The 26,852-nt window shown below is 48.1% G+C and overlaps 1 non-coding gene and 1 pseudogene across 1 annotated transcript; both read right to left on the bottom strand.

Annotated features, from left to right (window-relative positions):
• Positions 1-17,523: 17,523 nt before the first annotated feature.
• On the bottom strand, positions 17,524-17,714 carry LOC140719502 (U2 spliceosomal RNA). Its single transcript, XR_012096920.1, has one exon. It is a non-coding gene; the product is annotated as a U2 spliceosomal RNA (small nuclear RNA).
• Positions 17,715-18,691: 977 nt separating this feature from the next.
• Positions 18,692-18,864, bottom strand: LOC140719514 (U2 spliceosomal RNA; annotated as a pseudogene).
• Between the last annotated feature and the right edge of the window lie 7,988 nt (positions 18,865-26,852).

Raw genomic sequence — 26,852 nt, 5'->3', positions numbered from 1 at the left:
CACTCCCCACAAATGCCGAATCGTGCATATTAATTCTGAACAAAGAATTATTGTCCAACACGCAAAGGTGTGAACATAACGTCTTCCCTCCTTTTAAACCGACTCAGTTGAATTCCCACCATCCTCTAAATTTTATATAAATTGCGTCCTTTTTCCCCTTCTCCCCAGTTCGTGACCGAATAGACTTTGTAATTATGGCTTTATAGAAAGACACCATTACATTTACATCCTTAACTTTAACCATTGTTTGACTGGAACCTCCGCTCTTCCTCCCCTTCAACCCCAACAACGTGGAACACTGACCCTACCTGGTCTGGCTCGTTCGGCCGCCATGTCCACAATTGCCAGGCCCGTGGTTCACCTTCAGCTCAGTTGCCCTCCGGCAAACATCACCCGGCCACAGCGCCGCGGGTCGTCAGTTTGAGCGTTTGGATGACCGGCGGCACAATTTGGATGGAGCCGCCTCCTTTCCCTTCAAATACTTCCCGCTTCACAGGGAAGGCTGTAATCAGCACTTGTTTAATTGCAAAGCGCCCGCTCCCGAGCCCCTGGCCACACATTCAAAACTCATCTTTGTGTTGCCCCAAACCGGGGCGTCTTTACCAGATTCAACGCAAAACGGCGGGAAGTGAGAGAGCACGCGCTGAGCATCCGGGCTTTTATCAACGGTTTTCCGCGCGGGCTCGCGGCGCCGAAATGGCGGAGTTTGTCCGGGTGCCGCGCTGCTCTCTGTGCTCGTTGTTACCGGGAAGCAGAGGGAGAAGAGAGACACCTCTCTAAATCAGAGGGGAGCAATTTATCAGCCTGAGGGGGGAGGGAGCAAAATTGCCATCGGACCCTCAGCGGGTGAACGGTGTTCATTCGAGGAAACGCCTCAAGCAATGGCGGGTTCATGAGCCGAGATCATCTGGGAGGGTTGCCAGATTGAAATTGTAATTTAAAGCCAAACACATTTCAATATATTTTTCATACTCACATCACATGAAAAGCTCCAGATCCATCCAGGTCATTACTATCCTCTTCACTGGAATGAGTGGAACATGCAGCATAAACCTTGTCCGATGTGAAGGGTTTTTTAGCATTTCTGGAGATGCAGTGAAGTCTTTGCAACATTTGCTTGAAAGCAATAATTCTGCCCTGATTCTCACAATAGCATCAACAAGATTCAGCTGCATTCTGTTTCTTGCCTTCGTTTTAACAGAGGATACAAGAGAAAATATTCTCTCAACTACAACATTACTGACCGGTTATTAGGAAAGTAAGGGCAAAGGTAGCAACCTCTTTAAATGCCTGATGGTGAAGTACACCAATCCAAAACTGTTCAGGTCTGTAGGGAGTACATCTTTCTTAAATGGGGCTTCTTCTTTCCAGTTGACAAAAGGCATTTTCCTGTATTGTTCTTCAATAATGCTGACGTTGTTTCCTGCAACGTGTATAAAGGGTCACTCAGAAAACATGGGCCTTGAGTCTTGATTTAAAATTATTGTGGGATTCAGGGCAAGATAGACAATTGAATGCAAAGTTTGTTCGGGGGTAGGAGTTAGAGGGAGACAGAGGATGGTTGTTAATCAGATTGTGGTAAATGCAGGCTCACTTTTAACATTTAGGAAAAACTTGGACAGGTACATGGATGAGAGGTGTATATGGAGGGATATGGTCCAGGTGCAGGTCAGTGGGACGAGGCAGAAAAATGGTTCGGCACAGCCAAGAAGGGCCAAGAAGCCTGTCTCTGTGCTGTAATGTTCTATGAAGTCCTGTGATCAGTACTGGGTTTCTGGGTTGCCATATTAACAATTTGCATGAAAATCTAACCGGCCTAACTAGTGAGTTTGTGAACAACAACAAAACAAATCGGTGTGTCAGCGAAACAAAAAAGCTGTCTACAATGAGAATTGGATCTTGATAAGCTGGAAAATAGGGCAAAGAAATGGCAGATAGAATTTAATAGCATCAGGTGATATATTTAGTGAAGTTAAACCACAGCACAGTGAATGTCAGGACTTTGGGAAGTGTTGTACAACAGAAGGACCTAGGTATACAAATAGACAGTTACCTGGAAGTGCTGAGACAGACAAGATGGTGATGAGCTTGCGTGACCTGCTTGTTGTCATCAGATAGGACAACAGTTGGATTGACCTTAAACACTGTGCGCTGCCGTCAATTTGACCTCCCCTTTGGTCAGAGTGACCAAGGATGTTGCATCCTAGCTGTCTATGTGATAAGCAAGTCAGGGCAGTACAATATGGAGAGCAAGCTGTTGCCCATGCAGCAGGCTTCCCCTCTCGGTGCAGCTGATTAATTCAAAGGAACGGCAGAGACCCATTCAGTTTGTTGCCAGCGGTGTTGCAGGAGTTGCCAGTCAGCGTTGAACTCAACATAGTACTGCCTCAGGGGTTCCAGCTCCGGATTTACCCTTGGGGTTTACTCCCAAAGCCTTCCCCATGAGTGGGTATAGTCACAAAGCAACAGAGGTTTGAGATCAGAGTTTTCCTTCTCCTAAATGACCATGGCTGACAAGCCCCATCTGCCCAAAGCAACTGGTTTTAAGGCACCAGTAACATGCCTTTTCCCCATCTCCTGCCAGTAGAAACTGTTCCACCAGGCTTAGTAGCTGAGCCACACGTAAAGCAGGAGCTGGGCTTGGTTGTCAGAAGCTATTTGACATGAACACTATTAGGAGTGGGAGTATATCCCCACTACCTCCCCCAGCAATGACAACCTCAGGGACCTTATAGTCAATATGCTGCAATGTCTGTGGAAGGAGGTGGGCAGTTAACGTTTTGGGTCCAGACCCTTCATCTGGACTGACGAGTAAGGGGGAATAGACAATATAAAGATGTGAAGGAAGGGGTGAAGCAGGAGCTACACTCGTGACAGCTGAGTCCATTTAGGAGGAGTGATCGATAGGTGGAGGGGGGAAGAATAGAAATCACAATATAGACTGGAAGGTGAAAGGTGACAAAGGCCTGCAGACGACAGAACCTGATCGGAAAGGAGGATGAAACTAATTATGGAGGTGGGGTGGACAGATTGGTAGAGTCGGGGAGGGAAGGAGTGGGTTGGCAATGAGCAGGACAAGTGGGTGAAGAGTCTGGGGTGGCTACAGAATCAACTCGGTAGATCAGGAGGACTGAAAAGGGACAAAGGTGAGTAGTTACCTGAAACTGGGGGCTGGAGTGCGACCTGACGAAGGTTTATAAATTATAAACGGCATAGATAACTTCAGCAGTCACAAATGGTTTCTGATAGTTGATTCTAAATCCAGACGGCACAGGTTTAAGGTGAGAGGAGATTTTTTTTAAACAAGGGAAACCAAGAGTGGTACAGATATGGAACAAGGCGGCAGAGAAAGTAGTAACAGTGGGTGCAGTGATGAAGTTTAAGAGATATCTGGACAAGTACGTGGGTAGAGCAGGTTTGGTAAGATGTGGATGGATTGCATGTAAGTAGGACTAGCTGAGGTCAGCAGGTTGGTCCCTAGGGTCATTTTGTGATGAAGGGCTTCCTGTTTGCAGAGAGTGAGGCTCTATGGTCAATGTAGACCCGATCGTCCTGCAGGAGTGTGGACTGGGACTGCTGTACCCCTCCACTGGTCACGTTGGGGAGTATTCTGGGCTACGTGAATAAAGCAAGGATTAATTCAAACAAGAACCAGGCTTCGTTTCTTATCGTAAATAAATCAATCAGGTTTAATATCACCGGTTCTGAAATTTGTTAACTTTGCGGCAACAGTACAATGCAATGTCTAATAATTTAGGGAAAAGACTGTGAATTACAGTAAATATATATATATATATATATATATGTATATCAAATAGTTAAATTAAATAAGTAGTACAAAAACAGAAAGTAGTATTCATGGGTTCAATGTCTATTCAGAAAACGGATAGTAAAGGGTAGAAACTGTTCCTGAATCGTTGAATGTGTGCCTTCAGGCTCCTGTACCTCCTTCCTGATGGTAGCAATGAGAAGAGGGCATGTCCCGGGTGGTGGGGATCCTTAAACTCCGACGGTGCCTTTTTGATAAATAATGTAAGTAAGTTCTGGATGCTTGCAAATACCCTTTAGTAATTTTTTGTAAATTACAGGCAGTAAATTGAAGTTAAAACCATAGGCTGCTCCGCAGACCGCGAGACGGCATATACAAGAGCCAAACATTAAAGCAGTGGGGTTGTGTGAATGGATTTCATCAAAGCAGGCAACAAGGAAAAGTTATTTACATCATTGTGACTTGAGCATAAGCTGGCAGGCCAGACGGATGTTGTGACTTAGCATATCAAACATGGTCGTAGATGGCAGCAATCAATAGTCTTTGGATTCTTATCTTTGCCTGAATCCCAGAATAACTTGTGACCCAGTGATCTATCTAGACACTGAAGGCAAGAGGTTGCTGATAAATCCTAACTTGCTCATGCAGATTGGGAGAGCAATGTCACACCCCTTTCCAGCAATTGTGCCACACCTGAGATCAGTCAGGGGGGCTGCAGTAACACATCGGCAAGAGGACCAGGGATTCGAGACACAGTCAGGGAAGTGAGGGAAAGCCCTTCACCATGGATTGCTTTCTTCGGAAGGTCCTGCCGAAATGCTGTGAGTTCAAGGTGAAGAACCTCTTCTGTGTCCAAAACATCACTGGTAAGGGCTTCTTCCCCGTCACCTTCAAGTATATGGTGGGATGGTAGACTTTGCTGTGGGACTTTTAGGAGAACAGGAGAACTAGACGCTGTTGTGATTTCTGAAGGTGCAGCCGCTCTTGTCTGTCCCCACCCAGAGGACCGTGTGATCGCAGTGCACAGGTTCAACCCACATGCTCGTAATGGATGTCCTCACCTTCATTACCCATTACGCCAAGGGAGCAGAAAACTGCGTAGACATCAAGGACACGTTTGGGATTTGGACAAGTAAGTGCCAGGTGATGGTCAAGCTGAGGGTGAATGCGAGTAATGTCATCATCCACCCTCCCTCATTCTTCACTGTCAGAGGGAACGGCGGTTAATTCCTCACGCTGGTCACCCCAGGCTGTAACTGGAACATGTCTGGACATGTCACGGCCCAGTGCAGTGCGGGGATCTGCAATAACGACAAAACAGGAAGGCCACAGGACAAAGGACTGCAGGGACAGCAAAGCCTGTGTGGAGAGGCAGGCCACCTCTGTACGGTCTGGCCAAAACATGACTTACCAAGTTCAAGGTTGACATGATAGTCTTACAGGAGTATGGGCTACCATACCTCTTCAACTACCGGAGGTGGTCATGATGGTAGTCCCACCGTCTGTCTGTTTGGTCAGGGGGCAATGACAGTCACACTTCTGATCTGGGGAATCTGATGCAGGGAGGCAATTTTTCAGTCATAGGAGTCAAAGCAATGGTTGGGATCATCTTGTGGCATAAGTACTGTACCGTAACACTCCACTGTGGTTAACTAATATGTATACCTCAGCCGTGTAGAGCAAGCAACTGGCCGTCCTCCATCAGCTCCCACTGGTGACATCCTAGCCAGTCATTCTGGCTGCTGACCTCAACTGCGTCATACTGCGGCTGGGAGATCCAGCAGTGCCTATAGCAGACTGGACAGAACCTCCAGATTCCTGATGGAAGTGGTTAAAAAAGCCACATTGGGTGATCTCTTCAGCACCCCTGCAGGTGGAACACAGCCACAACCCATCTGGTTCAGGCCACACACAAAGAGATAGAGGAATTCAGCGGGTTGGTGGGATCCGAACTGGGTCCTGATGAAAGTTCTTGGCCCAAAATATCGACTGTTTATTAATTTCCAAAGGTATTGTCTGACCTGCTGAGTTCCTCCAGCATTTTGTGTGTGTTGCTCTGGATTTCCAGCAACTGCAGAATCTCTTCCTTTCAGGACGGGTCTGTTTTGTCATTAAATATTGTGTCCAGTTTTATATTCATGACCTCATAGCTAATGAAACTAATTAATGGCTTATTGTTACCTTTGTGTTAAAACATCGAGTCAGAGTTGGGTTCTCCAGGAAACACTCCATTTCTCTCTCAGGAATGATTGCTGCGTGATTAAAGACTTTTATATTTCCCAGCTACAGTATCAGTGTAGCTCCATTTCAGCATAGAGATTGATGCAAGGGTCCATGTCCCAGTTCATCACCAGCAGCTGTGATGGAGGGCTCTCTGATCTACACACTGTTCCGAGGTACCTACACGGACAGACACACACACTCACTCTCACTCACGTATATACACACACCAACATCAAATACAGTACTCAATTCAGAGCAATTCCCTGTGGTCTTACGAGGAAAGAGTTAAGTTTTATTCCTCATGCTAAAATGTGTGACCAAACGATGTCAGCTTGGAATGCGGCGATGGCCAGCTTTCCCTCTAATCGCCCAATGTTTTGTCTCTGTTTTGAATACACATCATTAAGCTCAGATACTGGTGAAGAATGTTTTCCTCCTTTCAACTCTGGCTGTCTCTATTTCTAATTTGGTTTGTCTTGGCCGAAGGTTGCATGAGATAGAAAATGGCCTTTTAAGGGTTTAAAATTGGACAATTTCTTTGTGCAAGACGGGGTGGCAATAGAGTTGGGTTTGTTTGTGCCTTTCTGTCATTAAAGTTAACACCCACTGAATGTATCATCCAGGAATGTAAATGTTTCATTTGAAATTTCTTCATTTGTATGCATTTTTTATTACCAATAAAGACTATTTTTGAATTTAAAAAGTGGAGCCCTGTCAGTGATCACTGTGGCTGACATCCCAGGGGGAGACAACGAGGACCCTGAACGAGTGGCTGCCTGACCAGAGTTTAACCTGCTGACACAGAGGTGGATCCAAATGCTGATTGGGAAACCAGTCCAACACCTCTTTCCAGCACAGAACCTGCTATAACCAGCTCCATCAGGATGGCAGGACCTCAGGAGGAGGTCAAGGGATTCACAACACCGGCGGGGGGATTGTAAAGGATCTGAACGAAGGGAACCCTTGACATGGGACCTCTTCATCAGTAAGGCCTTGCTGATTTGAGACAAACAATATCTACAGGGCTTCGCAAGCCCCAGTTAGAATCACAGAGCTTAAACAGGCCATTCAGCCCAGCTGGTCCATGCTGACCTCAACATCCTCCCTGCTGTTCGGGGTTATCCGTACTGATCTAACTGGCCTGTCAATGTCACGTCAGCATCATCGCTGCCAGAGGAAGTGGACAAGTTAGCGTCAATCTCGGTGATCAATACCCTCTGTGAAAAGTTAACTCTCAGTTCCGTTAAGCTGTCCCCTCTTCTCTTGTGCCTGGCAAGATGGCAGAAATTGCTGCAGGACGTCCAGGAAATGGGAATGAAGCGCCACTGTCGCTGCTGAAATCACGGCTGCTCTGCACCCTAGCCACCGAGAAGGAGCGTGTAATAATAGTGCATACAGAATTGTGCAAAGGCCTTGGACACATGTATATCGCTAGGGTGCCTAAGACATTTCCACAGTGCTCTATTTGTCAACGGGGAGCGGAGAGTGAGTTTGTAAATCTGGCGGGAGCAAAGGGTGCTGGGAGTGGCGAGGGTGGAGCACGCAGGAGGGGTATGGGGAGCGTGGGGGGGTGGCATGGGTGCAGACACACCCAGTTCTGAGACACCAGGCAAGGTCATTTGGTTCTAAACAATTGATCATTACAGAATGTCTCTCTGGTGCTTCCCACCCCTCCTCTCTCCCTTCCCCTTTCCTCAACCACGATACCCCTCTCCCTGCCCCCATCCCACTCTCAGTCCACAATGGAGACCCGTATCAGAATCAGGTTTATCATCACTCACACATGTCATGAAATTAGTTTCTTTTTTTTTGTGTGGGGGCAGTACAATGCAATACATAGAATTACTACAGTACTGTGCAAAAGCTTTAGTCCCCCTGGTTATGTACATGTGTGTGCCTGAGACTTTTGCACAGAACTGTACGTTCAACCCACGTGCCCATTGTGGGTTTCCTCACCCTCCTGTCTCATTACATCAAGGGTGCAGGAACTGCATCGACATCAAGGATCAACAAGGGGCCGTTTGAGTCTGGCTCCACGGCTCAGAAGGGAAGGGGGGACAAGCGGAGCGCAGTGGTGATTGAAGATTTAATAGCTAGGGGAGCAGACAGGAGATTCTGTGGGTGAAAAGGAGACACCTGGATCAGGTGCCAGATTCAAGGACATCTCAGATTGTGCCTTGTGGCACATATTGGTACAAATGATGAGGGAGGGAAAAGGGATGAAGTCTGAAAAGAGAATATAGGGAGCTCGGCAGGAGCTTTGCAAAGCAGGACCTCAGGGGTAGTAATCTCTGGATTGCCGCCTGTATCAGACATCAGTGAGGGTAAGAATAAGATGAATGTGTGGCTGAGGAATGGTGCAGGGCACAGGGTATCACAGGGATCTCTTCTGGGGCAGGTATGACCTGTGCAAAAAAGACAGGTTGCACCTGAACTTCAGGGGGACTAATATTCTTGCTGGCAGGTTTGCTAGGACTGTTGGGAAAGGTTTAAGCTGGTTTGGCAGGAGTTGGCAGCCAGAGTGCTTGGGCAGAGGATGGTGCAGTTGGCATTACCAGTAGATGCACCCCTGTAGAGAGACTGTGAGGAAGGTCAGGCAGTTGATAGGGAAAAATTGCAGTCAGTGTCTATTTTAGCACAAGTGGTATCAGGAACAAGGGTGATGAACTCAGAGCATGGGTCTGTACATGGAACTATGACGTTGTGGCCATTACAGAGTCTTGGATGTCACAAGGGCAGGTACGACTGCTGGATGTTCAAAAGGGACAGGGAAGGTGGTTAAAGTGCTGAGGGAGAGGCATTGCTAATCAGGGTTATAGTATCACAGCGGCAGGAAGGGAGTACGTCGTGGAGGGATTGTCCACTGAGTCAGTATGGGTGGTAGTCAGAAAGAGGAAGGGAGCAATCACTCTATTGAGGCAATTCTGTAGACCCCAGATCCCCCTTTGTCTCATAGCAACAGGGACACTGAGGAACAAATCAGGAGGCAGGTTTTGGAAAGGTGCAAATATAATAGGGATGTTGGCATGAGTGGCTTCAACTTCTCTTATATTGACTGAAGTAGATGGGGTGGAATTTGTTAGGTGTGTCCAGGAAGGGTTCCTGACACAATATGTAGACAAGCCGACTAGGGAGGGGCTATAATCGATCTGGTGTTAGGCAATGAACTGGGTCAGGTGTCAGAGTTCTCCAGTGAGTGAGCATTTCAGAGAGCAAAACTCCCTGACCTTAACCATTGCCTTAGAGAGGGATAGAAGCAGATGGTGTGAGTTAGTATTTAATTGGAGAAGAGGGAATAATGATAGTGTTAAGCAGGACCTGGGAGCATAAATTGGGAACAGATATACCAAGGAGATGCTCAATGAAAATGTAGACATTTTTTTAGGGAGCACTTGCTTGTACGGGGTTCCAGATAGGTTTGTCTCTTTGTGGCAGGTAAAGGATAGTAGAGTGGTCCATGGTTGGCAAGAGATGTGCAATATCTATTCAAGAGGAAGAAAGAAACTTACTTAAGGTTTAGGAAGTAAGAATCAGACAGGACTCTAGAGAGCTCCTGGGTAGGCAGGAAGGAGCTGAAGAATGAACAGGAGAGCTCGAAGGAGGCATGAGAAGGCCTTGGCAAGTAGGATTAAGGAAAAGCCCAAGGCATTCTACACGTATATGGAGGACGGCTAGAGAGAGGGCAGGACTGATCACGGATAAAGAGAAGACATATGCCTGAAGTCAGAGGAGGTAGGGGAGGTCTTTAATGAATACTTTGCTTGAGTTTCCCCATTGAGAGGGACATTTATATTTAGGAGGACAGTGTAAAAGAGGCTGTTCTGTGTTAAAAGACATTAAGATAGGTAAGTCTCCAGGACTGGAGGGATAATATGCCAGATCCCTCTGCTCCTCCGCACTACCAAGTATCCTGCCATTTACTTTGTACTCTGCCTTGGGGTTTGTCCTTCCAAAGTGTACCACCTCACACTTCTCCGGGTCGAACTCCATCTGGAACCTCTCAGCCCACTTCTGCATCCTAGCAATGTCTCTCTGCAATCTTCGACAATCCTCTACACTATCCACAACACCACCAACCTCTGTGTTGCCTGCAAACTTGCCAACCCACCCTTCTACCCCCACATCCAGGTCATTAATAAAAATCACAAAAGTAGAGGTCCCAGAACCGATCCTTGTGGAAGGCTGTTCTGTGGCTGGAGTGAGTGGAAGTGACAGAGGAAATGCAGGTGCTGAACAGCCAGCGAGCCCAGCTCCTTGTCTCTGACCAAACCCCTGCTGAATCAGATCTGGCAGGAAGATCTGTTGCTCAGAGATATCATTACCCATGCGCACAGCAGGGATGTGGATGCCTGCATGGTCATCCTGGACCAGGACGGGGCCTTAGACAGAATATCACACGTGTATACAGTATGGACGTGCTCTCTGAAATGAGCTTTGGGGAGGGAATCAGGAACTGCTCTGCACAGACATTTCCAGTGCAGTCCAAATCAATGCGTGGCAAACATAGCTTCCACATCAAGTCTGGAGTCAGGCACGGTTGCCCACTCATAAATCTTTATCTCCAGACAAGTATTGGAGTTGCCAAGATAAAGAAATCTACAGCCCATGTGCTGCTAAACGGGATGAATACGGATGGGGAATTGGAGATCATATTGTCAGAGGGGGCAGTAGGGCCCATCTGCGTGTGGGCTGACCGTGAGCTGGTCAGCCTGGCAGATCTCCCACAATCTAATGAGCACCATGAGTTACTGAAACGACAGCTGGTCATTCTGACTGAAGACTTCAGACTCGAGATTATTAACCGAGTTTGACAGAACTTTAAGCACGATCTCTGGTGGGCAATTCAGGTCGTCCAAAGTAATTGTGTTGTTCCTTTACAACACACACAAAATGCTGGAGGAACTCGGCAGGACAGGCAGCGACTTGTGTGCGTTGCTCAGATTTGCAGCATCTGCAGATTCTCTCGTTTGTGTTGTTCCTTCAAATTGGTGTGTTGCCATTATTTAAAAAAATAATGTTGAATTGGATTGATATGGTCCAGTTGATTTAATGCTGACATTAGATTATTGACATCACACATAATTTACGCATTCAGAAACATGTGTCAGTGAGTTGATAAATATTCTCAGGACTGCTGAGCCTGTACTGGTGTTAAAGCAGGAATGCAAGATGCAAAATTCAGCATTGATTTATTACGAAAGAATGTATAAATTACACAACCTTGAGATTTGCTTGCTCACAGATTACTTAGAATGCAGATGGAAATTTGAGGTTGTCCTTCAAAAGCAATTTCTTTCCACGAGGAGCGGTGCCAGTACCACAGATTATCAGTGCACCCTGCAAGGAAAGGGTTAACTGTGATTTCTCCATTGCATGCCAGAATAAAATGGTAGCTCGAAGACAAGATTGTGTCAGTTTGGAATGTTCTGATAACCTGGAGATGTTTACTTGTTCACATCCCTGAGATTAGATAATGAATAATGCTTTCCTCCTGACAAACTGATTGTTTCCTTCAATTATGTGCCTGGGCTGCAGGTTGTTGGAGATCAGGGGGAGCAGATGCTACCAGCAAGGCGGAGAAAACAAGTGGGGTGATACTTCTGTTGGGTTTTAAAGAAATCTGGAAGGGTATAAAAATGGTCACTTTCTTTGTCTGGTGGGGGGAGCTTTGTTTTAGATGAGGTCATGACTGGTATGAGCTGGAGAAGGCAGGAACAAATACATGGAGAGACAGAGAGAGAGAGAGAGAGTTAGTTAGAGTATGGAGAGAGAGAGAGAGAGAGAGAGAGAGATGAAAGATTGTTGGATCTGTGACTCCTCCAACATTGCAAAGATCGGCTTGATTACAGATGATGCTCTTTAAGAGATGATCTCAGTCCCACGAAATACTCCAACATAGAAAACCTACAGCACAATACAGGCCCTTCAGCCCACAAAGCTGTGCCGAACGTTCCCTACCTTAGAACTACCTAGGCTTTACCCATAGCCCTCTATTTTTCTAAGCTCCATGTATCCATCCAAGAATCTCTTAAAAGACCCTATCGTTTCCACCTCCACCACTGTTGCCGACAGCCCATTCCACTCACTCACCACTCTCTGCCTTAAAAAACCTACCCCGACATCTCCTCTGTACCTATTTCCAAGCACCTTAAACCTGTGCCCTCTCGTGCTAGCCATTTCAGCCCTGGGGAAAAAGCCTCTGACTATCCACATGATCAATGCCTCTCATAATCTTGCACACTTCTATCAGGTCACCTCTCATCCTCCATGTTGGAGATTTCCAGTGTTGGCAGCCGTTTCTATGTGTGTTGGAAATCAACCATATCCTGATGCTATTGAAATGCTGTCGTGGGCTTACTGAGGGCAAGATGTCACCCAAGATGATCTGTCTGGTTTCTTAACTCCAGGAAATCTCTCTCGGTATCCCCTGCTGTTTTAATTCTTTCACTAAACCGTAACTGGCTGCTAGTGCATCAGGCTTAAAGGTGTTTCTTTTGTAAGCAGGTTTTTCGCTCCCAGTCTTTGTGTTTGGCCCACACTGTCAACTGTAGACAGAGTAACCCACACATCCTGTCCCGGCCCCATTCCCTGGTGATCAGGGGGCTGCAGCAATGTCGGCTACGGTTTAGGAATGGGTTGTGTGCTAACGCATCCTTCTTAAATCTCACTTTCCTGAACAGATGACAGCCCCCGTCTCCTTGTGTATATCGACTCTCAGGATAGTATTTTTCAAGTTTAAGTTCCGGTTTAATTATCATTCAACCACACACACGTATACAACCAAACGAAACAGCGTTCTTCCGGGGTCAAGGTCCAAAACACAGTATATACAGTCACACACAGCAAACAGCACATATAGTTACAGTAGCACATACAGACACAATATAATATTAGAACAAACTGCTGAGCGGCCTGGCTCGAAGATCGATGGTGCAGCGGCCGTTGTCCTGGAGCCACGTTTCTGCAAGAACAAGCACGCCGCAGGTCCTTATCTCGCGTTGGGTCAGCCGCAGATTAAGGCAATCCAGCTTGTTTTCCAGTGTGCGAACACCGGAGACCTACAGTGACGGGAGGGCCAGGCCGCAGGGACCAGCCCCCAACCCAGCACAGATGCCAGTGCCCCCACCGCACCTCTGTTCTCTCCCACACTACGACCAGCGCCTCCTCCTCTGGGTAGCTGTGACTGGCGACCCTGCGGCACGAGGGCCTGGGCCATGCTAAGCCGAGGCCACGAGACTCACCAGTGGGTGACTTGTTGTATTTTATATTACCCGTGTAGCACCCGGGAAAACATTTGCATCCAGAGAGGCTGCAGCAACCAAGCACACCACCATCTTAATTTTGCTTTTAGGGCAGACCCGGAAATAACCAGGGACCTGCACGCACACCTGTCTCATGTAGTTGAGATCTGGTTGTCTCTGCCTCCGCTGTACAGGGACAAGACTTACTGCAGCTACCCTGTGAGCTCTCTCCTCTCTCCCGATCTGCGTCGCCAGCTCATGATACTACTCTGCACTGCTGGGCTGTACTGTCCACAGATTTGTCAGGCACCTGGTTTTTAAACAGGACATGCATGTCTTCAGGGTGTTTCTGTCGAATCCTTTCCATCGAATGGGTCACGGCTCTGCATTCTGTTACGAAACCAGCCCCCTCCTTCCTGAGAATCGCAAGATCGCTATTAATTCGGGTCTTGGACCCAGGAAATGAGAGACAATGCAACGGATCTGACCATTGTTCTTAGAGACACCTGTGTGAATTGCGACTCTATACTACGTGCCAGCTATCAGGGACATGGACACCCTCGGGCAATGTGGAGTGGGGATTGTATCACCCTACCTTGATTGACATCTACAACTCTGCAAGTCACGATAAAAAGGGGACCGCAGGAGGCAGTACCCCAGCGACGCACCAGACGGAGACACCATCGCTCATCGCTCCCGTAAGGACGGGAAGCTGTTCGGGAGCCACGTATGGTTTGGTTCCCCTAGCTTGGGGAACGAGTGGCTGATAACCCCGAAAAGGACTTCGAACTGACAACGGGGAACCCACGTTCCCGATTCAACGATTTGAGTCCAAAAGGCTGGCAAGTTTATTTTCTCTCTCCAACACGTGAGACCCCAGCGGTCCCCGAAAGGCTAAAAGCCTGCATGAACTTCAGAGACTTTGATATTTCCATCGGACAATAGTTTTACCCCTAGTCAAACGATAGAGCTACTTCTTGTTGATGATTATTACTATACCCGCGCTTTAGATTGAGTATTGACGACGTATATTATCTGAATGTTTGTATTAACCTTACTTTTGTGCCCCTTTATAAATAAAAACATTTAAAAATAGTACCATCAGACTTCAGCAGACCTCTCTATCTTTGCTGGTAAGTGACCCAGTTACGGGGTTCGTAATTCCCATTCCCAGGCCTGAGCTGAGAGGATTTGTGGATCTTTGCAGTCAGTGTCAGGAGCTGCTCGGGTCTGAAAGGAACCTGCTGTCGTTAGAAGCTGTTAGGCGCCAACCTGACTTGCACCGCCGGGTGTAACCTTTCCCTCAGCACGTACTTCATCCATTCCCATAATAAATACAATGTAGAAGGCTGAATATTCCTACACTATTGGCCGTCTTGGGTCGGTTCTCAAAGGTCTCTCACACACACACACACACACACACACACACACACACACACACACACACACACACACACACACACACACACACACACACACAATCCCGAATGGCCCCTCCCCCTCCCACACTGGGCTTTCCCAGTAGTCAGACTACACTGTCCTGTGTGCCCCAGCCTCAGCATCGAGCTGGTTAATTTGCACGAGCACATGTACGTATTGATGCAATTGAAATGTTAATGGCAGCAGCATCACAGACACAAGAAAAATATAAACATTAATTCTACAACATTTTACAGAAAGTGCACAATTAGAACAAAAAAACAAAGCCCATTGTTCGTGCAAAGTTGGGCTTTGGGTGGCATGGTAGCTTATTGTCTAGCGTAACGATCTACAGCGCCAGCGATCGGGGCTCCATTCCTGATGCTGCCTGTAAGGAGTTCGCACGCTCTCTCCTGTCACGACATCAGCTTCCTCCGGGTGCTCTGGTTCCCTCCCACATTGCAAAGACGTACGGGTTAGTAAGCTGTGGACATGCTACGCTGGCATGGCAAAACTTGCGGGCTGCCTCCGTCACACCCCGCGTCCTCGCACTGTTAGTTGTTGACGCAAACACGTTTCATTGTGTGTCGATGCACCTGTGACAAGTAATGCTAATCAAAGCTTAAAAACTCTCAGTTTCCTCCACAGGCTACAGGAGGGCAAAGGCTGACTCACTGTTGTAAAGGATGGACCGGATGTGTGACTTAAAAACGTTGGATCGGTCGGGTGTGTGACAGAAAAGCGTGGCCTCACCCTTTGTGTGCTACGTGTGGGGTTTTGTTGTCAAGTCCCATGCTTGATATTTGGTCCCCAATTAACGGTTGTTTCAGAAATTAAACCAATGTAAGCAGATTTTTTAAAACAGAATAACCAAAGTAAACCTTATTTATAATTAAAATATTCACACGAATGCACCAAGCAATGCATTTTCATTCTTTACACTCATAGTCAATGCTTTCAGTCCTGTTATATTAATTCCTACACGTCCATTACAATGATCCCACTCATGTGCCCCCCTCCCCCCGGGATAGTATGCGACTACAATAATTAAGGGGCTTCCTCCCCCAACCCGGCCCTTCCCTCTCCAATAGAAGACATCCCCTACACCGTGCTCCTTCCCCATCGAGCCCTTGCACCGAGCTCCAGCAGGCATTGTGGGATTTGTTAGTCGGCAGCATTCCTCCACGGACACCTCGATGTGCTGGCAGTCCAGCAAGTTTCGGGCTGACCAGACGGCTTCCTTCACCGAGTTGGTGGTCTGCCAGAACCACCTGATATCAGTCCCTGTGTGCATCATTAGAAAGCGCCCACACATCAGTCTGCAAAGAGGTGAGCTACTATCTCTTCCCACTACAGTCATTCCATGGGAGTGATGCTCCAGGCATCAGTCATGATCTGATTTGGAGGGCCCCTCTCACAAGGTCTTGGTGAGGTCTGGCGATGAGGTGTTTTGCCAGATGAACTGGACGGTCTGCTCAGGGAACCACCCCACTGTGTCCATCACGTCCTTCTCCTGCAGTGCCTGCAGGACCATACGTGCTGACCACTGCCTGATGGCCCTGTGGTCAAAGGCGTTGTCCTGGAAGAAATTTCCTACGAAGGACAGGTAGTAAGGACAGTCCAGCTGACTGGGGCGTTGTGTGGCAAAAGAGTCCGGTCCATCCTTTACAACAGTGAGTCAGTCAGCCTTTGCCCTCCCTGTAGCCTGTGGAGGAAACTGAGAGTCATTTATCAGGAAAAGAGTAATTTATCAAAGGCCGGATCTGCCAGATTTTCAGCACATGCTGTTTTTCACTTTTCACCATCTACCTCTGGAATCTGTTAAAGACGGTTTGGATTTGGTGAGGGACGATTCCGGTTACCCACAACAGGCAACACAAAGATGAGTTTTGCACATTACTGCCCAAGAGTGTGTTGTCAGGGGGTTCAGGAGCGAGCACTGTGGAATAAAACTTACATCAATCACGACCTCTCTTGTGAAACAGGAAATATTTGAAGGGAAAGAAGGTGGCTCCGTCGAAGCTGTGCCGCTGATGACCGAAGTCTCAAAGTCAGAATCGGCGGAGCCTGTCGTCGGGGTGATGATTACTGGTGAAACTGAGCTGAACGTGAACCATGGAGATCTGGCAGTTCCGGACGTAACCCTGCGATCCTCCTATTTCTGTACCCACTGCATACGGGAGTCAGCCAAAGAGCAAGGGAACAAGAGGAATTAAATTATGAATTCTATAATTACGGTTTGAACTGGATTTCAGCAACTAAACCCGTCGGTCGGTCGGTCGCGTCTGTCCTTGGCTCCTTTGTAAGGGAGCAGCTGAGAAGAAGAGTGGAGTGAGCGCAGGAAAGAAAAGGCCTTTCAGCCCGCTGCACTCTGCTGCTGAGCTTGGTGCGGCCAGCAGCCAAGCCGAGCAAGCAGGCCAGGCATCAGAATGCATCATGTGCAGAGCAGCTTGCTGCAGGAATGCCAAGTGGCATTGCATCCTTCAGGAAGCTGGTGAAGCGCCTTGCCTGCAGCACCTACCCGATGTGCTCACAGCCGGGATCTGAGACGCACTCGATCTTAGCCGGACGGCCTAGATATAATGCCAGTGCTGCTGTTGAGTTGGCTACACATTGCGCGAGTGAGCGAGCTGTAGGTAGAGAGGAAGAGACACAGACACACAGAGGGTGTGGAGAGCCAGCAGCTCTCGCCTCTCTCTCTCTCTCTCTCCCCCCTCGCTCACTCTCCCCATCTCCCTCCCTCTTGTCTCTCACTCTAACACTCTGTCTTCTCTCTCTCCCTCCACGTGAACGCTTGTTTATGCTGCTGCTGCTTTTGCTGCTGAGTTTTTGTCATTTTTCTTTTCTTTGTTAGTTTGAAATTCCCCAGGGGGGAAGTGCACCGTTCCCAGAGGCACTGCAATACCGGGTCGATGCGTGGAGTGGACGGAGCAAGCCCCTATTCCATCTCCCTGTTCCAAAAATCAATTTAATATATGGTCCCCAGATAGGGGACGTATCAGATATTAAACTGATAAGAACAGATACTACACTTGATCTTAGCCAAAAGGCCGAGAAGCGATATCGGCGCGGCCCTTGAGTCGCCTGCATCCTGCCCAGTCTCTGGTGTTTAGGTTGAAGCAGGAGGCCTGGCAGAGACCTTGCTGCCCTGCCCCTCTGGCAGCCCTGGCCCGGGTGGTCTGGAATCCATCGTCGTGCTGGACAGCTGTCGCCTCTCTGGTCGGTGGTGAGTCGGACTTGTCAGAGGCTATGTAAAGCTGCCAGTGATCCACCAATGGTCAGGGAGGGAGGCGGGGCCTGTTAGGGCTTACGTCATTGGCAGAGGCTGCCGGCTGAGTCTCAGCAGCTCGCTGTGCGAGCGAGGGACGATCTGTTCTCTCTGTGGCCCCAGGACAGACAGCCGATGTGCGGCCCACCCCGCCCGCTTTGGGACAGAGCAGGAGCGGGCGGCTCTGCGCGTGCGTGTGACAGTGTGGCCGTCGGCTGGGATGGGAAGTTTCCTGACTTGCCCTGCTGTCTCTCCTCCTGGCCTTGGGAGGCTGGTCATGCTGTCCCGTCTGCAGGGGGACTGGCAGCAGGCCACTCGACCCTCCCTGCAAGGCCGTCCCCTCCCCGCACTCGACGGCGAGAGCGCGCCTCCTCTGGGCTTTGCGCGCCCCGTCCGGCGCGTCCATCCAGCCGAGGTGTGTGTGTGTGTGTGTGTGTGTGTGTGTGTGTGTGTGTGTGTGTGTGTGTGTGTGTGTGTGTGTGTGTGTGTGTGTGTGTGTGTGTGTGTGTGTGTGTGTGTGTGTGTGTGTGTGTGTGTGTGTGTCTCCCCCTCCCTCCCTCCCTCTTGTCTCTCACTCTCACTCTCGTCTTCTCTCCCTCCCTCCCTCTTGTCTCTTACTCTCTCTCTCCCTCCCTCTTGTCTCTCACTCTCTCTCTCTCACTCTGGTCTTCTCTCTCTCCCTCCACGTGAACGCTTGTTTATGCTGCTGCTGCTTTTGCTGCTGAGTTTTTGTCATTTTTCTTTTCTTTGTTAGTTTGAAATTCCCCAGGGGGGAAGTGCACCGTTCCCAGAGGCACTGCAATACCGGGTCGATGCGTGGAGTGGACGGAGCAAGCCCCTATTCCATCTCCCTGTTCCAAAAATCAATTTAATATATGGTCCCCAGATAAGGGACGTATCAGATATTAAACTGATAAGAAGCTTTTTTTAATTAAACAAAATATACTTTATTCAAAAATAAAATTATATGCAATAAACCATTCAATGATTTTCAATTCTTTCCAGTTGTTTCCATTACTGTCTCTACATTTTCAAAATTTTCGCCACCCAGGTGGCACTCTGTTACTTCATATTTACATACCCTTGTTGAGGAGTATATACCCTACACCCTGCCCCTCAACTCCCGCGGGAAAAGAACCCTAGACTGTGGTCCTTCCCAACCGGGCCCTTGCGGTGGCTGCACCGAGTTTGTGTGCATCCTTCTGCACGTACTCCAGCAGCCGAGAATGTGCCAGTCGGCAGCATTCCCTCACGGACATCTCCGTGTGCTGGTAGACCATCACGTTTCGGGCCGACCAAAGAGCGTCTTTGACCGGTGCCAGCAGCACCGGATGTTGGTCTCGGTGTGCGTCCCCGGGAACAGCCCGTAGATCAGAGAGTCCTCTGTCACGCAGCTGCTGGGGATGAACCTCGACACTGCCCCTTCCATCCTCCTCCACACCTTCTCCGCGAACCCACAGTGTGCAAATAGGTGGGTCACCGACTCCTCCTCACTGCAGTCCTCCCGTGGGCAGAGGGGTGTGGAGACGACGTTCCGGGCGTACAGGAGGGATCGGACTGGGAGGGCCCCTCTCACCGCCAGCCAGGCGAGGTCTTGGTGCCTGTTGGTGAGGTCTGGCGATGAGGCATTTTGCCAGAAGAACTGGACGGTCTGCTCAGGGAACCACCTCACTGTGTCCATCTCACAGTTTCGGACAGGCCTGTACAGGTGGCCGGCCTCTCCGCAGAGATGAACATGTGCACGGTGGCAGTCCGTTCCTGCTGGGCGGCAGCGAAGAGGGGCTGTGCTTGCAGCAGCGACAGCGGCGCCTCTCTCCCCTTCTCCTGGAACAGCTGGAGCAACTTCCCACCCTGCAGGTCGTCGGAAGGTGACGTCGAAGAACTCAGCAAAGTCCTGGACACAGTAGATGTCGTCGATCGTGAAACCTCAACAGTCCATCAGGACCTTCTGGATGAAGGTCACTCTCGTGAATCCGTTGCCCTCGCTCTGGCGTCGCACTGTCAGTCGGACAGTGCTCTTGATGCTCAGGCCGATGCGCTGTTGTCTTCAGCCATCCTGTTCACCGCTGTCGTCATTGTCGCTGGAAAGGGGTGTTAGATTGAGAGCCAATCAGCACAAAACCTTCTCCGCCTTCCGATCGTCGCGTATCCCAAGGGAACTCCACTTGATCTTAGCCAAAAGGCCGAGATTTATCGCTGCTGTTACTTTGGAGTGATTTGCACAATGTCTAGACTGCACTTGTAATATCTGGCAGGTGTCTGGCAACGAACTTCCTCATCTTCCTCCGCGCGTGCCCTGCCCTCCCTTTGCTGTGATCTGCCGTTCTGCTGCACAGATGCCTCCCATCTCCTGCATCTTTGCTCGGTCTTGTCTGTGGATATGGAAAGCTACCATTGTTCACCGGGGGAAGGCTCTGGGAGCAGAGAGCTGCATTCGTCCAGCCGTCTCCTTCAGATCACGCTGTCAGCGCCTTCTGAGCAATACCTCGCCGGATACCTCCCGCATTTACCCCTCACCTGCCTGCACTGTTCACTTCCCCAACTCTTCTGCTATCCTCTTTCTTTACAGAAAAGAAAGAAAATTTTTATTTTGGGAAGTATCTGTCAACTGTTTCTTTTCCCTTCCACCAACGTTGCCTTACCCGCTGAGTTCCTGCTCGAGTCTGTTGATCCAGGTTTCAAGTCAAGTCGCTTTTATTGCCATTTCAAGCATAACTGCTGGTACAGTAAAGTACACAGTGACAACGAAACAACATTCCTCCAGGACCCTGGTGCTACATGAAACAACACAAAACTACACTAGACTACCCGAAACAACACAAAATAGATCATGTGTCTGCATTATCTATGACTGATTCTGCAATTTTGGTGGAAATTGGAATTCTATGTTGTGTTAAATCAGCCAGACTCGCATGTTACGATTAATTCTATGAGACAGGGGTTTGACGCTTGTGTGTTAACGGCGACCTCTGCTGGTGACGAATGCCAAACTGCACCTTGTTTTCGTGTGTGTGATGACGGAGACATCTGCTGGTGGAAAGTGGTACCGCATGTTGCCGTTGTCTTTGATGACGGAGACCCCTTTTGGTGGAAATTTGAACTGCACGTTGCCGTTGTCTTTGTGATGACGGAGACATCTGTTGGTGGAAAGTGGTTGCCGTTGTCTTTGTGATGATGGGGACATCTACTGGTGGAAACATGAACTGCACGCTGCCTTTTTCTTTGTGAGGACGGAGACATCTTTTGGTGGAAATTTGAACTGCACAGTGCCTTTGTCTCTGATGACGGAGACATCTATTGGTGGAGTCAACATTTCGGGTCGAGACCCTTCGTCAGAACTAAAGAAGGAGGGGGCAGGGGCCCTATAAATAAGGTGGGGAGAGGGTGGCAAACCAATCAGAGGAAAGATCAAGGGGTGGGGAGGGGCAGGAGAGGTGAAGAAGGAATCTAAGGGGAAAGCACTATGGGTAGTAGAAGAAGGCAGTCATGAGAGAGGTGATAGGCAGCTAGAAGAGGAGACAGAGTGAAGGTGGGATGGGGGAAGGGAGAGGGAGGGAATTCTGCCCTCTCCTTTATTCCTGACGAAGGGTCTCGGACCGAAACGTTGACTGCTCCTTTCAACGGATGCTGCCCGACCTGCTGAGTTCATCCAGCTTGTTTGTACGTCTTGATTTGACCACAGCATCTACAGTGTACTTTGTGTTTATCTACTGGGTGGAAATTTGAACTGCACGTTGCCTTTGTCTTTGTGATGACGGAGCCATCTGTTGGTGGAAATGTGAACTGCACATTGCCGTTGTCTCTGATGACGGAGACATCTGTTGGTGGAATGTGGAACTGCAACTCATTCTTGCTTGTGTTCACAGGGAAATCTTTTGGGCTCAACTGGAAAGGGGTTTGATAGTACTGCATTTATCGTGATATCTGTTGAGATAAATTGGAACTATGGCTGTGTTTGACCATCACACTGGAGAATATAGAAAATAGTCTGTGCTTTTGTTGCTTTCACAGAAGTTTCCCTACAGTATTTTAAGTATATTGATGGTATTTCTACAAAACCATGTATACGTTATGGAAACATATTTGTGAGAGTGAGAAGGTTGAGTCGAGTGGGCCTTGGATAAAGAATCCATCAGCTGGGCAGAGGTCGAAAGAATGATGGTCCTCAGGGGCATGAAATGTCTCAATGACAGAGTGGCTGAAATTCCCCCTCCTAACCTCACCCCGGGGTGTAGCCAGGGTCCCTGAGCCGTCAGAATTATGAAGAGTCTCCACCAGGGTAACCAATGTCTCAATTTCTACACTCATGTCCAATTCCAACCTGACCCCTTCCGAACACTCTGCTCTCCACTCCCTCCGCACTAATCCTAACCTCACCATCAAACCGGCAGATAAGGGGGGGGGGGTTGCTGTGCAGTAGTGTGGCGGACTGACCTCTACCTTGCTGAGACCCAGCGACAACTCTCAGACACCTCCTCTTACTCACCCCTTCAGCAGATTCCCACTAAGGAACACCAGGCCATTGTTACCCATACCATCACTGACCTTATCAACTCTGGGGATCTCCCATCCACTGCCACCAATCTCATCATTCCCTCACCTGCACCTCTCATTTCTACCTCCTATCCAAGATCCACAAACCTGCCTGTCCAGGTAGACCCATTGTCTCAGCTTGCTCCTGCCCCACTGAACTCATTTCTGCAGATCTCGACTCAGTTTTATTCCCCTGGTTCAGTCCCTTCCCACCTACATCCATGACACTTCACATGCTCTGGATCCTTTCAATAATTTCAAGTTCCCTGGACCCCACCATCCAGCCCCTATACACGTCCGTCTCCCACCAGGAAGGCCTCAAAGCTCTCAGTTTCTTTCTGAACACCAGACCCAACCAGTTCCCCTCCACCACCACTCTGCTCCATCTCGCAGAACTTGTCCCCACTCTTTATAATTTTGGCTCCCACCCACGCCCTTCAAACAAAAGATGTAGCCACGGGCACTCGCATGGGTCCCAGCTATGCCTGCCCTTTTGTCGGCTACAAGGAACAGTTTATGATCCAAGCCTACACTCTCCACCACTCTACTGTGCTTGAATGAAGAAGTTGTTCCCTCTCAGACTATCAGATCTTATAGTTTACCTCTATACGGTCTGCCCTCTTTCTCCTTCGCTCCAGAGAACTCCATGACCTATTCAACTTTTCTTTGTAACTCAGTTCCCCAAATCCTGGCAACCTTTGCGGCAGCACCAGTACCAGAGTGAACGGTGTAACGCTATTACAGCGCCAGGTACCCGGGTTCAATTCCCACCGCTGTCTGTGAGGAGTCTGTACGTTCTCCCCATGACCGTGTGGGTTTCCTCCGGGTGCTCTGGTTTCCTCCCACAGTCCAAAGACTGGTAGATTAATTGGTCACTGTAAATTGTCCTGTGATTAGGCTAGGGTTAAATCGGGGAATTGCTGGCTGGTGCGCCTCAAAGGGCCTATTCACGTTGTATCTGAATAAATAAAATAAAAATAAATAATTGGGTAGGCGGGCCCATTACCTGCTGTATCTCTAAATTTTAAAAAAATCATTGTAGATTTTCTCTGCGTTCTTTCAAGCTTATTGATTTCTTCCCTGTAGATTGGTGACCTGAACGACACATAATCCTCCAGATTTGCTCTGATAACATCTTATACAACTTCACCATGATATCCGAAGTCCTGAATTCAGTGTCCAACTCCTGTATTCATTGCGAAGGGCAATGCGCCAAAATCTCTCTCTGTGATGTTAGTGATGCCATTTTCAAGGAATTGTGGGTCTGTATCCCCAGATCCCTTTGTTCCACCACACTCCTCAGTGTCCCTACTGTCGACTGTGTAGGTCCTACCCTGGTTTGTCCTCCCCAAGCACAATGCCTCACACTTGTCTGCATTCAACTCCATCAGCCACTTTTCAGCCCAGTTTCCCAGCTGGTCCAGATCACGATGCTGTCTTTGACAGCCTTCCTCACTGTAATTCACTCAGCTTAATGTGAAAAAGACTAAGGAGCTGGTGGCGGACCTGAGGAGGGCCAAGGCACCGGTGACCCCTGTTTCCATCCAAGGGGTCAGAGTGGACATGGTGGAGGATTACAGATACCTGGGGATACGAATTGACAATAAACTGGACTGGTCAAAGAACACTGAGGCTGTCGACAAGAAGGGTCAGAGCCGTCTCTACTTCCTGAAGAGATTGAGGTCCTTTAACATCTGCCGGATGATGCTGAGGATGTTCTACAAGGCTGTGGTGGCCAGTGCTATCATGTTTGCTGTTGTGTGCTGGGGCAGCAGGCTGAGGGTAGCAGACACCAACAGAATCAACAAACTCATTCGTAAGGCCAGTGAGGGTGGAACTGGACTCTCTGACGGTGGTGTCTGAAAAGAGGATGCTGTCCAAGTTGCATGCCATCTTGGACAATGTCTCTCTTCCACTCCATAATGTACTGGTTAGGCACAGGAGTACATTCAGCCAGAAACTCATTCCACAGAGATGCAACACTGAGCGTCATAGGAAGTCATTCCTGCCCGTGGCCATCAAACTTTACAACTCCTCCCTCGGAGTGTCAGACACCCTGAGCCAATAGGCTGGTCCTGGACTTATTTCCACTTGGCATTACTTACTTATTATTATTTAATTATTTATGGTTTTATATTGCTATATTTCTACACTATTCTTGGTTGGTGCGATTGTAACGAAACCCAATTTCCCTCGGGATCAATAAAGTATGTCTGTCTGTCCACTGCACCACTCCTTGGCGTTCTCCACAAATTTGCTGATTCAGTTTCCCACATCTAAGTCGCTAATATGGACGATGGACAATAACAGAGCCAGTACCAATCCTTGGGGTACACCACTGGTCACAGACCCCCAGACATCTATCCACTACCACTCTCTGCGCCTCCCACTAAGCTATCTTTAAATCCAGTTTACTAGTTCATCTTTTTTTTATTGATTTTTTAATGCATTTTTGTACAACACTACAAACAAAAAAAACCCCAAAAACAAAATAGGAAATTAATACAGTGCAAGATAAACATACAATAGTAATATAATACAAAATAAAATAATTGAAAAAGCACCCAAGTTGAAGTCATGTAGTTAGTGTCCACCCCAACCCCACAAAAAAAAACTCCAGACCAACCAAAACAAAATGTAGAAAATATAAATCAGAACATTTAAACCCCCAAAACTGTAAATACAATTGAAAACAGAAGATAATAATGCCTACTACCAAAAAAAAAGCTGAAAGCAAGGGACTGAAAAAAAAACTTAATTAAAAGGAAAGTTATGAAAATACTCAATAAAAGGTCCCCAGACCTTATGAAACTTTATATCCGAACTAAGAATTGAATAATGGATTTTTTCAAGGTCTAAACAGGACATGATATCGTTAAGCCATTGAGCGTGCGTGGGTGGGGCAATATCTCTCCATCTAAGAAGAATTAGATGTCTAGCCAGGAGAGAAGCAAAAGATAATATCCGACGTTTAGTCAAATTCAAACGTATATCTGTCTCACCCAAGAAACCAAACAGAGCAATTAAAGGGTTAGGTTCTAAGTGGCGATTCAGAATACAGGATAAGGTTATAAAAACATCTCTCCAAAATTTCTCTAGACTAGCACAGGTCCAATACATATGAATAAGAGAAGCCTCGCCACTTTTGCATTTATCACAAAGAGGACTAATATTAGGGTAAAATCGAGATAGTTTAGATTTGGACATATGGGCCCTATGAACAATCTTAAACTGTAAAAGACAGTGGCAAGCACAAAGAGAAGTTCAATTAACCGATTTGAGAATCGAGTCCCAAACCTCATCAGATAAAGGGATATTTAAATCATTAGTTCATCTTAACTGTCAATCGACTTAACCTTTTGGACCAGTCTCCTATGTGGGACTTCATCAAAGGCTTTGCTAAAATCCATGAAGGCCTCCTCATGATTGATCAGACATAACCTGGCTGGCACAAAGCCATGTTGGCTATCCCTAATCAGGTCCCTTCTATTCAAACACTGATATATCCAGTCCCAGAGAATACTTTCCAATGACTTACCCATGACTCACCAGCCTCTCATTTCCTGGCTTAATCTTCGAGCCATTCTTAAATAAAATTCCACCCAGTTTTCAGACAGAAGAGCAGCTTCTGGTTGGAAGAGATGAAACCACAGTTCATGAGCGGTATTGCATATGGTGAAAATCCTTAGCGCAGAGGTCGGAGTTATTTGAAGAAGGCATTAGGAGGAGTTTAGGTACTTAAGCCAGCACTGTTATTTCTACTGAATTGTTCCAGGAACGGGCACAGGTTTGACGAACTTCTCACGCTTCAGTTTTCAATTCGACACCGAAACGCAAGATGACATCTCAGTAGTTTGAGTCAAGGACGCCTCAGAGCGGACAGAAGGCATTCTGGGTGGTGGTGGTGGGGGGGGGGGGGTGGATGAGCAGCCTGAGTTGGCACTAACAGTACAGGTAACAAAAGAGATGATATCCTGCCACGGTAGCGTAGCGGGAAGAGTGATGCCACTGCAGCTCGAGCCGCTCTGGATTTTGCGGTTCAGTTCCGGCGCCTTCTGTCAGGAGTCTCTGTATTCCACCCCCGAGGAATGCCTGTGTTTGCCCCGAGACTTCCACTTTCCTCTCCCAGTCCAACGGCGTACCGGGTAGGCTTAACAGTCATTGAAAATTGTCCTGTGATTAGGTTAGGGTTAATCGGGGTTGTGGGGTTGCTCGGGCTTGAAGGGCGGAAGGACCCACTGTGTGCGTGCATCGCTCACTAAAAATAAATACAATAGGAACAACGAAAGAGAATGTAGGGAGCTTGGCAGAGTGTAAAAAAAAGACCAGTAGTACTCCTTGTGCCACGTACTAGCAAGGCAAGAAATGGGAGGCTGTGCTGTTCAGCTAAGGAGCTGGT

Source organism: Hemitrygon akajei, chromosome 31 (genome assembly GCF_048418815.1).
Source record: "Hemitrygon akajei chromosome 31, sHemAka1.3, whole genome shotgun sequence".
In the NCBI taxonomy this organism is placed as follows: Eukaryota; Metazoa; Chordata; class Chondrichthyes; order Myliobatiformes; family Dasyatidae; genus Hemitrygon; species Hemitrygon akajei.
The sequence above is the reverse complement of the archived record's forward strand: the minus strand, read 5'-3'. Positions and strand labels throughout refer to the sequence as shown.